This window comes from Lipotes vexillifer, unplaced genomic scaffold, assembly GCF_000442215.2.
Source record: "Lipotes vexillifer unplaced genomic scaffold, Lipotes_vexillifer_v1.1 scaffold390, whole genome shotgun sequence".
In the NCBI taxonomy this organism is placed as follows: Eukaryota; Metazoa; Chordata; class Mammalia; order Artiodactyla; family Lipotidae; genus Lipotes; species Lipotes vexillifer.
The window spans coordinates 3,459,696-3,470,124 of NW_006784503.1; positions in this window are offsets into that span (position 1 = coordinate 3,459,696).

Below are 10,429 nucleotides of genomic sequence, written 5' to 3' on the forward strand. Positions count from 1 at the left end.
GCATCGGCAGGCGGACTCTCAAGCACTGCGCCACCAGGGAAGCCCCCTGCTACATTCTTATGTGCTGGGCCTGTTCAGCGTCTGTTGAGCAAAGGCATGAGGCAGCCCAACACGTGCACACCCCCCCCAACATGAGTGCAAACACGCACGCATGCGCACACGCACGTGCTTTGTGCAGTATTCAGGCCCTGCCCTGCTGCTCGTGGATGCCCAGGCCATTGGCCGTGCTTCCCGCCCTGTGTGAGGTGCAGCTCCGTGGGGAACGGCCCAGGCTCCTGGGTCCCTGTGCCCTCAGATCCCTTTGCCATCCCTCCCCTGGGTCCCAGCAACTGCTGGGGAAGCTAGCGAACCCTCTCAGTGTGGCCGCTGCATACACAGCCCTTTCTCCCTGAGCAGAGGCTGGGGCACAGTGGGAAGTGCAGAGAAAGGCTGTGCGTTTGCTGTTTTGGTTCTTCCAGGAAATCAGAGCCACCTTCCCAGAAGGCCACCTGGCCCTGAGCCTGCCGCCCAGGGCCCTGCTCTGGGGGAGGGGATGTCGTGTGGGAGGGCTGCTGCCTGGACAGGCCGGAGGGACTGTCCTGCTGCCTCCCCTCCGACGGGAAGGTTTGTTCAGGTAAAGCTGTGTTCCACCAGCTACCAGTCATGGAGCCCCTCTCACGGGTGTTCCCCACCATCTTGTCTGTGTCTGGATTTCATCACAGCCTCCACAGCCCTGCCTCTGGCCTTACTATGTCCTGTCTCTGGTCCAGCTGGACCCGGAATCCTGTCTCTGTAGCCCAGAGCGGGTTTGCAGCTCCCCTGCTCAAAGCCCCTCAGTGGCTCTGCCTCCCTCCAGGCCAGTTCCAAACACACACAGCAGCAGAGTGAGAAATTTAAGTCCCAGGCCTGGGTCTGCGCCCTCGGGGTGTCCCGGGAAGCCACTGGGAAGGTGCCCACATCAGCGGGAGGGGCCTAGGGCCGAGGGGTGGACACGTGCCCACCCCTTCCCATGGAAGGACACCCTTTAAGGGGGAGGCAGGCGGCTCCATCACTCTGTCCCTCCAGGTCTGTAGCCTGAGCCCCCGCTTGAGGCACTCACAGCGAAGCTCGGCCGCTCCGAAGCAGGCCCGGCTCTCTGCCCACGTCCTCCATGTTCTCCTCCCAGGGAGCTCCTGCCCAGCCTTCACGGTCCAGAATCACCGTCACCTCCTCTGTGAAGGCTTCCCAGATCACAGCCTCCAGGCCTCCCCACACAGCTTCTACCTCTCTAGACTCTGGTTAACTCCCCACCTTTCTGAGAGTCCTGGGACGGGGTCATGGGGGATGTGGGCATGTAGGGCCACCCTGCATTCCATCCTTCCAGAAACCCTGCCTCCGGGAAACCCTGGGTAGGAAGTCACGGAGGGGGACGGCTTGTCTTCCGCTGCGGAGGCCCAGGCTCACCTCCCTGCTCTTGCACAGTGGCCAGGCCCTGGCAGTGACCTTGGTTTAGCCTTCACCCTGAGCGAGGCCCAGAGGGGAACTGGGGCCCAGTGCAGGGCCCTGCAGCCACCAGTGACGGGGTGGGTGGAGGACGTGTCCTGGGACGCTGTGGGTGTGGCCTTAGCTGTGGTTCTTTCCTGTTTCCCATGCTGGTTTCCCAGCTTTCTGACTAAGTTAGAGTATTTTCTGTTGCTTGCAACCAGGACGCCTGCTGAGATGAACGGAGAAGCCAGAAAAGCCAGAATCCCCGCACCCAGCACTGTGCCCAGGGTGAGGTTAGAGCCCACGAAAGTTAGCCTCCTCTTCCCTCTGCCTCCAGACTGGCACCCCATCTGCTGGCAAACCTCCCTGGGGCAGGAACAGAACGGCTGAAAGTGTCCCGGGAAACAGGCTGACTTTGCACAGTTCCCTCAGGGATTCCTGAGCGGCCCCAGGCGGCCCGGCCCACAGCACCTCTTCCCAGAGCCAGAGGCCAGGCCACTGGCAAACCCACCAGGCCACCCACCCTCCACAGGCACAGGCACACGCACGTGCGCACATCTGTCATGGCCGCGCCTCATCTGCGTAAGGCATTAGGTGCCACTTGAGACCCTGCCCTCCCAGCACTCTCATTGCACGGGTGCTCGAGCACCCCCCGTTTCAGGGCTGCCTTCAGTGGGGTTCTCTGACTATGCTGGACACAGATTTCTCTCCCAGTCTTCTCATCCCTCCAACCCTTCTGTCCCTTGGGGTCACACAACTCTCCTGTCCCCACCATGAGGCCTTCATTGATTTGGTCACAGTTCTGGCCTCCCCACTACAGGCCCCTCTCCCAGGTTCACCCACAGCTGTCTGTCCAGAACCTGACAGCATCCTTAGAAAGATGCTCTCTACAGACACCCTCTCCAGCGCACTGGCTTTGTCCACACTGGCAAGGTGAAACGAGTAACCCCAGGATGGAGAATCCCCTGAGCAGACGACGTCAGACTACTTGAGGAAGACGCCAGGCCGGAGAATTCTCTGAGATGTCTCTGAGACGGATGATGCCCGCTCTGGGCCTCCGCTGGGCACCACTCCCCACCCGTGCTCCACGGACTGCCCCCCCCTCAGGCTGGGCGGACGCCCTCTTCACCCCACACCCACTCTAGGCCGCCGTGTCCCCCAGCCAGGTCCCAATGCCCACCTTGCTCTGCCTCACCGAAGCTTTGGACCAAATTGTTAGGAAAGGGGGCGACGAGGAGAGGAGGGGAAGAGCTGTTGCTTCTTAACCGGAGGTGGGGGGCAGGCGCGGGGCGCCGGGACTGGACGTCCTAACAGCACCCCTGGCTCACAGACTCTGAGCCAGCTCAGCACCCTCTCCATTTCACTCAAGTCTGCGAAGCTGGTTTTATCACGGCTCCTGTCTTCAAACTGCAGAAACTGAAGCTCAGGAAAGGTTCAGTGACCACGCCGTCGCACAGCAGAGAGGTGCAGCAGCCAGGCATCGGCCCCGTGGGTGTTTCTGTGTGTCTTGGACACCTCTATAGGTACCACTGGATTCCGTTTCTCACCTGTCCCAGGCCCCCAGATCGGGGTCCTCCTCCCCTGGCACCATGTCCTTTCAAGCGCTAGATAAGAAGGGCTCGCTCAGGGACTGCAGTCACCTCCCTGCAGCCTGGGAGCCCCCAGGGGCTGTCCCTGCAGGGACAGGAAGGCGGGGCGCAGCCCACCCAGGAGCTGGGCAGCTGCAGGCAGACCAGTGCTTGCCCGGAGACGCAGGAAGGGCGCAGGCCCGGGGGATGCCACTTCCCAGTTCGCTAAGTCCCCACGACTCTCCCAGGAGCAGGTCCCCGACTCTGGGTGCCCCTGCCTGGCAGTCAGCAAGCAGCCAGGGAGAGGCACTTTCCCAGAGCAGAGGACAAGGGTGAGCAGGGGGTGCATCGATGTCCTCAGGCTTCCATGTGGACGGGGTTCCCTCCCATGATGCTGCCGCCCTCTCCAGACGCCGGGAGTAGCCAAGGTGACCTCCCCACATTCTCGCCCAACCAGGGAGCTGCACGGTGCAGGGCGCAGGGTCGGGGCTGGCCCTGTGCCCTCCGGGAAGCGGCTTCCGCCCCTCGTGCAGGCGTGACGGGGTTGCGACCGAATCCCTCCTGCCTCCCCCAGCCCCGTTCTGTGCTCCAGGGTCCAGGCAGAGTGTGGAGCTGGGGTCACCAGGCCCAGTTTGCCTGGCCTCTGCTTACCTCTCGGTGCCTCTGTTTCCCCATCTGCGCCTCCAGCTGCGGCTCGGGCAGACCTGCGCTCATGCCCGGGCCCTGCTGCCCCGTGGTGGCTCTGTGACAAAGCCCCTCGTCCCCGTGTTGTCACGGGCCTGATGGAAAGAGAAGAGCTGTCTGCCTCTGTCCTGAGGGCTGTGTCTGGATTGTGAGGGCTGACAGGAGCCCCGTGGGGCTGTGACCCTGGGCGGGGGAGCCGAGAGCCGGCCTGGGGGAGTGTTCAGGGAACTAAAAGCGGATGACAGAGGCTCGAGCCACAGGGAGGCTCCCAGGCGGAGGACCACCCACAGCGTGGGCAGCGCGAGAAGGTGGGTCACTGCGCCCCGCCCCCAGGGCGGATGCCCACGGGAGCAGGACATCAGGGGCGGGGGCGGGAAGGAGCCTGACGGTGGTGGGGCGGGCCCTGCGCCGGGCCGGGGCACTGGGCGTGGCCCCAGCCTTGCGGCCGGAGGCCCGGCCCTCTGCGGGGCCAGAGGAGCTCCCCTGCTCAGTCGGGCGGCCTTCAGGCCCGAGCGATGAGAGGGGAGGAGCTGATGGCCGGGGAGGCCCTGTGCCAGCCGCATGTGACTCCTGTCAACTGCAGGGGCCTGGAATCATCCGGAGGCCAGAGCGGGAAGTGGGGGAAAGGTCGGAGCGTCGCTTCAGCGGCGGCCGCGCGCCAGGGCCCGCGGGAGGAGGGCGGCCGGCGGCCAGCTGGGCCTGAGACACCCACGGGCCGGCGCCTGCCTGGCTGCCGGCCGGCCCTGGAAGGCGGCACAAAGCTCGTGGAGGCCGGGCCTGCCTCTGCCCTCCTGGGCGGGCGCGCTCGGTGGGCGGAGGCCCCGCTGCGGCCGCCTCCCCGTCCTGCCCCTGACCGGGGCTTCTGCAGCCTCGGGCCTGGCTTCCCAAAGGGAGGGCTTCCTGGGAACGGAGGGCCGGGTGCCGGGGCGGCGGCCCAGGGGGTCTGGTGGGTGTGAGGCCCCGCAGAGCTAACTGTCTGTCCCTCCGCACCGGAGGCAGAGGCTCTCGGAGGAGACACGAGGACAGAGAGGAGAGAGGTGGAGGGGGGTCAGCTTCGGAGTTTCCTCCCTCGGCGAGGCCTGCCCACGCCAGGCTATAGCTGGGAAACAGGCGGCCCGTGGGGCACCTGTCCAGGCATCCCGCCCTTTCCGATCCGCCGACCTCACCCGAGATGCCCCCGAAACTGTCCGAGCACAGAGCATCCCACCGAGGGGCGCCGCCAGACACCTTCCCGGGCCTCCAGGGTTGAACATTCAGGTTGTTTCCAGATTCTTTTTTTTTTTTTTTTTTTTTTCCCCCGGTCCGCGGGCCTCTCACCGCTGCGGCCTCTCCCGTTGCGGAGCACAGGCTCTGGACACGCAGGCTCAGCGGCCATGGCCCACGGGCCCAGCCGCTCCGCGGCACGTGGGATCCTCCCAGACGGGGTCACGAACCCATGTTCCCTGCATCGGCAGGCGGACCCCCAACCACCGCGCCACCAGGGAAGCCCCCAGATTCTTGCTGAGTCTGTTTCAAGCAGTGGGTGTTGAAGCCCGGCTCCTGCTAAGTGCTTCCCAGGGCCCGTCCGAGAGCCTCCCCGCTCCTGACAGAGGCAGTTGTATGAACAGGATTCCAGGATCAAGGGGTGGGGCTGGGGTGCAGCGCCTGGGCGGAGAGCAGCAGTGGAGCTGCTTGGGGAGCCCCGGGCGGACCCGGCCCTGGCCTGGGGAGCTCCGGCTCAGCTGAAGGGCATGTAGACATCCACCAGGTAAAGGGGAAGGGGCCAGTCGCGGGAAGGCATGCGGGCCAGGGGAGCAGCAGGGGCAGAGGCCCAGGGGCTGGAGCAGAAGGGGAGGGGGGGGCCACGTCCACGGGGACCTGGCCGGTGGCCTGTGACTTAGGGAGACGCACCTTGGCATCAGCTCTGGATGCAGGTGGACGGGAGCTGTGGGGGCGTGGGGAGAAGGGAGAAAATTGTTTTCAGGTAGTATCTACTACTAGTAACCCACGTAGTCGTTACATGAAAAAAAAACTTAATGAGGTATAATTCATATAACAAACTGCCCCCATTTAAAGGGTACCGTTTGGTAAGTTTTGACTACGTATACACCCATGAAACCATGGCCACAATGAAGAGGACAAACGTCTCCCATCACTCGCAAAGCTCCCTTGTGCCCTTTGTGCTTCACCGTCGCTCCCTGCCCCCATCCAATCTCAAGCACCACTGACTTTTCTGGCTCTGTGGATTAGTTGGCATTTTCTAGTTTTCTGGGAATGGAGTCATATAATATGGTTGTTTTTTTTTTTTTTTTTTTTTTTTGGTCATCTTCTTTAACTTGGCATAATTATTTTGAGATTTACCCATGTTTCTGGGTGTGTCTATAGCTTTTTCTTTTTACTGCAGAGTAGTATCCTGTTGTATTCTTCAGCTCTAAGAGAGTCTTGAAAATCCAAAACCCACAGCTGCGATGACAGCCAGCAGCCACCGCAGGGGCCAGAAAGGAGCTGGAGCTGCCTCAGAGCCCCTTTCCTAGAGAACGGTTATCATCTGGCCTACCTGGGGGTTCCCTGGAAGACCCTGCTCGCAAAGCTGTCTGTACCTGACCCAACTCAGAGCCCAGCCAGTGCAAAATCTTCTTTCCCGAGGGTACTTGTCGAGAATATCTGGATGGAATTGTTCAATTGCACAGCTGTCTGAGAAGCCGGATGACAGTGGGGCAGACAAAGACCAACCAAAAGGCTTACGGGGAAAAACTGGGCCGTGACAAGGCATAGGTGCTCTGAAAGGCTCCCGGGAGCCCGGAAGGCCAGGCACAGTCTAGGGCTGTGTGCACACCCAGAAGAGACCTGAAGGGGCCCTGAGCCCTCGCCTCAGGCTGAGCTGGAGGGCTAAGGCAGAGTTGTGAGCAGCGGGACTGAGCGGGGACGCCGCACCCCAGCATCCACACGGAGCCCCTCCACAAAGACTAGGTGATTCATTGGTTCCAGCCGTTTCAGGAAATCTCTGACCGTCGGTCAACCACTAAACTAAGTGAGCAGATTTCAGTGTCCGTGCTCAGCTCCACGTGCAATGCAGACTCTACGGAATTAGTTCAGAAACGTCACCGAACTAACAAACAACAACAAACCCTGGGAAAGCAGGAAAATCTGATTTCCAGAGTAGCTGTGTTGCCTTATCTAAAATGTTCAGTTTCAACAAAACAAATTACAAGACATGAGAAGAAATAAGAAAGTATGACTCATAAAGAGGCAAAAAACCCAACCAGTAGAAACTGTCCCTGAGGAATCCCAGATATTGGACTTAACTAGACAGAGGTGTTCAATCAGTTATTTTAAATGTGTTCACAGACCTACAGGAAACCAGGTCTAAAGAACGAAAAGCGAGAGGATGACACCTCACTGGACAGCAGCCCTCGTGCTGTGGGCTCGCTCAGGGTCACCCACACTGCCCCCCAACCTGCGCCCTCTGAGGGCTGCCCAGAGATGGCTGCCCTTGGAAATCTGGGCTGGGGGACACTAGACGCCCCTCAAGGCCCCCACCCAACCCAGAGGGAGTGGGGAGGGAAGTAACAGGCCAGCCGGCCTCCGAGGAAGCAGCTGGTTCAGCCTGAGGGGGCATCCTGCCTGTTTCTGCTGAGCTGGGCACAGCAGGCTTGGAGGACAGACTCCACGTGAATAAAAACGGGAAATGGGAGTCAGCTATTGGGAGCAGGGTGGAAACTGAAAGGGACACGACTGTCTTCAGACACCGGCGCCATGCGGCTCTGGGGAGGGCTGAGGGATGGCCGGCTCTGTCTGCTGCTGTGTGACGTGGGACAGGCCGCCGAGCCTCTCTGAGCCTGTTTGTTTCTCTGTGAAGTGGATCATGAACCCCTCTCCTCCCACCTCACAGCGTTGCCTTGAGAATCAAAGGCAGACCGACTGTAAGGGCGGATTCCTCCTCTCTCTAGGCTTCTCCCCCAGGACCCTCCTGGAGAGGAGCTACTGTCCCTGGGGCACCTTCTCTTTCTGGAGCCACACCCCTCAGCCTGCGTGGCCTGCAGGATGTTTGCCTGCTCTTATCGCAGCCTGCATGCAGACAGAGGTGGGGAGCTCTGTGTGGGCGCCTGGTAACTGGGCCACCTGTGCCGGCTGCCAGGCTCACCTCGGGCTCCATCTGTGGCCACAGGGCAAGGAGGCCACAGCCTCCACGTGGTCCAGCAGGACGTGGACATGGGAGGGTGAGGCCGGGGGACAATCTGGCTTGCTGCAAGTCTGGGAACCGCAGCAGAGAGAGCTGACTGGCCTCAGGTCCCAGGAGGCCGAGAGGGCTGTGTCCACCTGGACCACCCACCCTGCACGGCTGAGCCCAAGATCTGGGCACACAGGCCACCTTGGGATAGGGTCACCCCAACACTGCCCAGGGATGGGGAGCCAGGACAGGCGGTCTGCGCACCCCCAAAGGGTCACTCTTTGGCCTTGGCTTTGGGTATGCAGCCAGGAGGGGAGGGCGGGCTGGGTTCTGGCCGGCTGCGCCTTCTCGGGCACCTCAGGCCTGAAGGAGAGCAGGTCTCTGCAGTTGTGCGGGAAAAACATTTCTTTATTAGGACTTTATTTTTTTAGAACAGTTTTAGGTTTACGGCAAAATCGAAAGTGCAGAGATATTCCATGTATTACCCCCCTGCCTTCACACATGCACAGCTTCCCTCCCCCATTATCAACATCCCTCGCCAGAGTGGGACATTCGTCACAGTTGATGAGCCTCTATGCTACATCATCATCACCCAAAGCCCACAGTCTGTATTAGGGTTCACTCTTGGTGTTGCACGGTCTGTGGGCTTGGACACCATATAATAACATGTCGACGTGTATCCATCATTATTGTATCATACAGAATATTTTCACCGTCCTAAACATCCTCTGTGTTCTGCTTACTCGCCCTTCCCCCATAAACCCTGGCAAACACTGATTTTTTTTTTTTTTTTTTTTTGCGGTATGCGGGCCTCTCACTGTCGTGGCCCCTCCCGCTGCAGAGAACAGGCTCCGACGTGCAGGCCCAGCGGCCATGGCTTACGGGCCCAGCCGCTCCGCGGCATGTGGGATCCTCCCGGACAGGGGTACGAACCCACGTCCCCCGCATCGGCAGGCGGACTGTCAACCACTGCGCCACCAGGGAAGCCCAACACTGATATTTTTACTGTCTCTATTGTTTTGTTCTTTCCAGAATGTCATATAGGTGAAATCATGTAGTATGTAGCCTTTCAGACTGACATCTTTCACTTAGTAAAATGCATTTAAGTTCCTTCCATGTCTTTTCGTGGCTTGGGAGCTCATTTCTTTTTAGCTCTGAATAACACTCTGTTGTCGGGATGCATCACAGGTGATTTATCCACTCACTACTGAAGAACATCTGGGTTGCTCCAAGTTTGGGCAATAATGAATTAAGCCGCTATAAACATCCATGTGCAGGTTTTTGTGTGGATACAAATTTTCAACTCCTTCGGGTAAATACCAAGGAGCGTGATTCCTGGATCATATATATGGTAAGAATATGGTTTTGTGAGAAACTGCCAAACTGTCTTCCAAAGCGGCTGCACCATTCTGCATCCCCACCAGCAACGTCTGGGCGTTCCTGTCGCTCCACATCGTCGCCGGTATCTGGTGCCGTCAGTGTTCTGGATTTTGGCCATTCCAGTAGGTGTGTGGCCGTATTTCTTGGTTGTTTAATTTGCATTTCCTTGATGACCAATGATGTGGAGCATCTTTTCATATGCGTATTTGCCATCTGTATATCTTCTTCAGTGAAATGTCTGTTAAGGTCTTTGGCTTCTTTTTTTAATTGGGTAGTTTGTTTTCTTATTATTGAGTTTCTAAAGTTCTTTGGAAACTGTATTTTGGATAACAGTCCTTTATCAGGTGTGTTTTTTGCAAATATTTTCTCGCAGCCTGTGGCTTGTCTTCTCATTCTCGTGACATTGTCTTTTGCAGAGCCAAAGTTTGTAATCTCAATGAAGTCTAGCTTATCAAATATTTCTCTAATGGATCATACCTAAAAATTCATCATCATACTCAAGGTCATCTAGGTTTTCTCCTGTGTTATCTTCTAGGAATGTTATAGTTTTGTATAATATTTTACATTTAGGCCTGTGTTCCATTTGTGTGTGTGTGTGTGTGTGTGTGTGTGTGTGTGTGTGTGTTGTTTTTTTTTTTTTTGCGGTACGCAGGCCTCTCACTGTTGTGGCCTTTCCCGTTGCGGAGCACAGGCTCTGGACGCGCAGGCTCAGCGGCCACGGCTCACGGGCCCAGCCGCTCCGCGGCATGTGGGATCTTCCCAGACCGGGGCACGAACCCGCGTCCCCTGCATCGGCAGGCGGACTCTCAACCACTGCGCCACCACGGAAGCCCCTGTGATCCATTTTTAACTAATTTTTGTGAAGGCTTTAAGTCTGTGTCTAGATCATTTTGGGGGAGAGCTTCTGTACCCATTCTAGGGGATAAAATGTGAACTACTCTTGGCACTTTCCTGCCCTCCTTTAAGGTGGCCCAGGCACAGCAGTCTGCGTGATAAACAGCCTGGTGAGTTTTAAGCTTTTGGTACCAGAAGGGATCATGCCTCACCCCTGAAGAGGGCTGTTTACAGGGAGAGGCCTCTCCTCCGGCCTAGATAGCCCGCGACCTGGAACCCTCAAGCATTTTCTCTTCCCATCGTTCCCCTGGTCAGCGGTTGAGTTCTTAGCATATGGGAAGGAAGGGAGGGAGGGAGGGAGGGAGGGAGG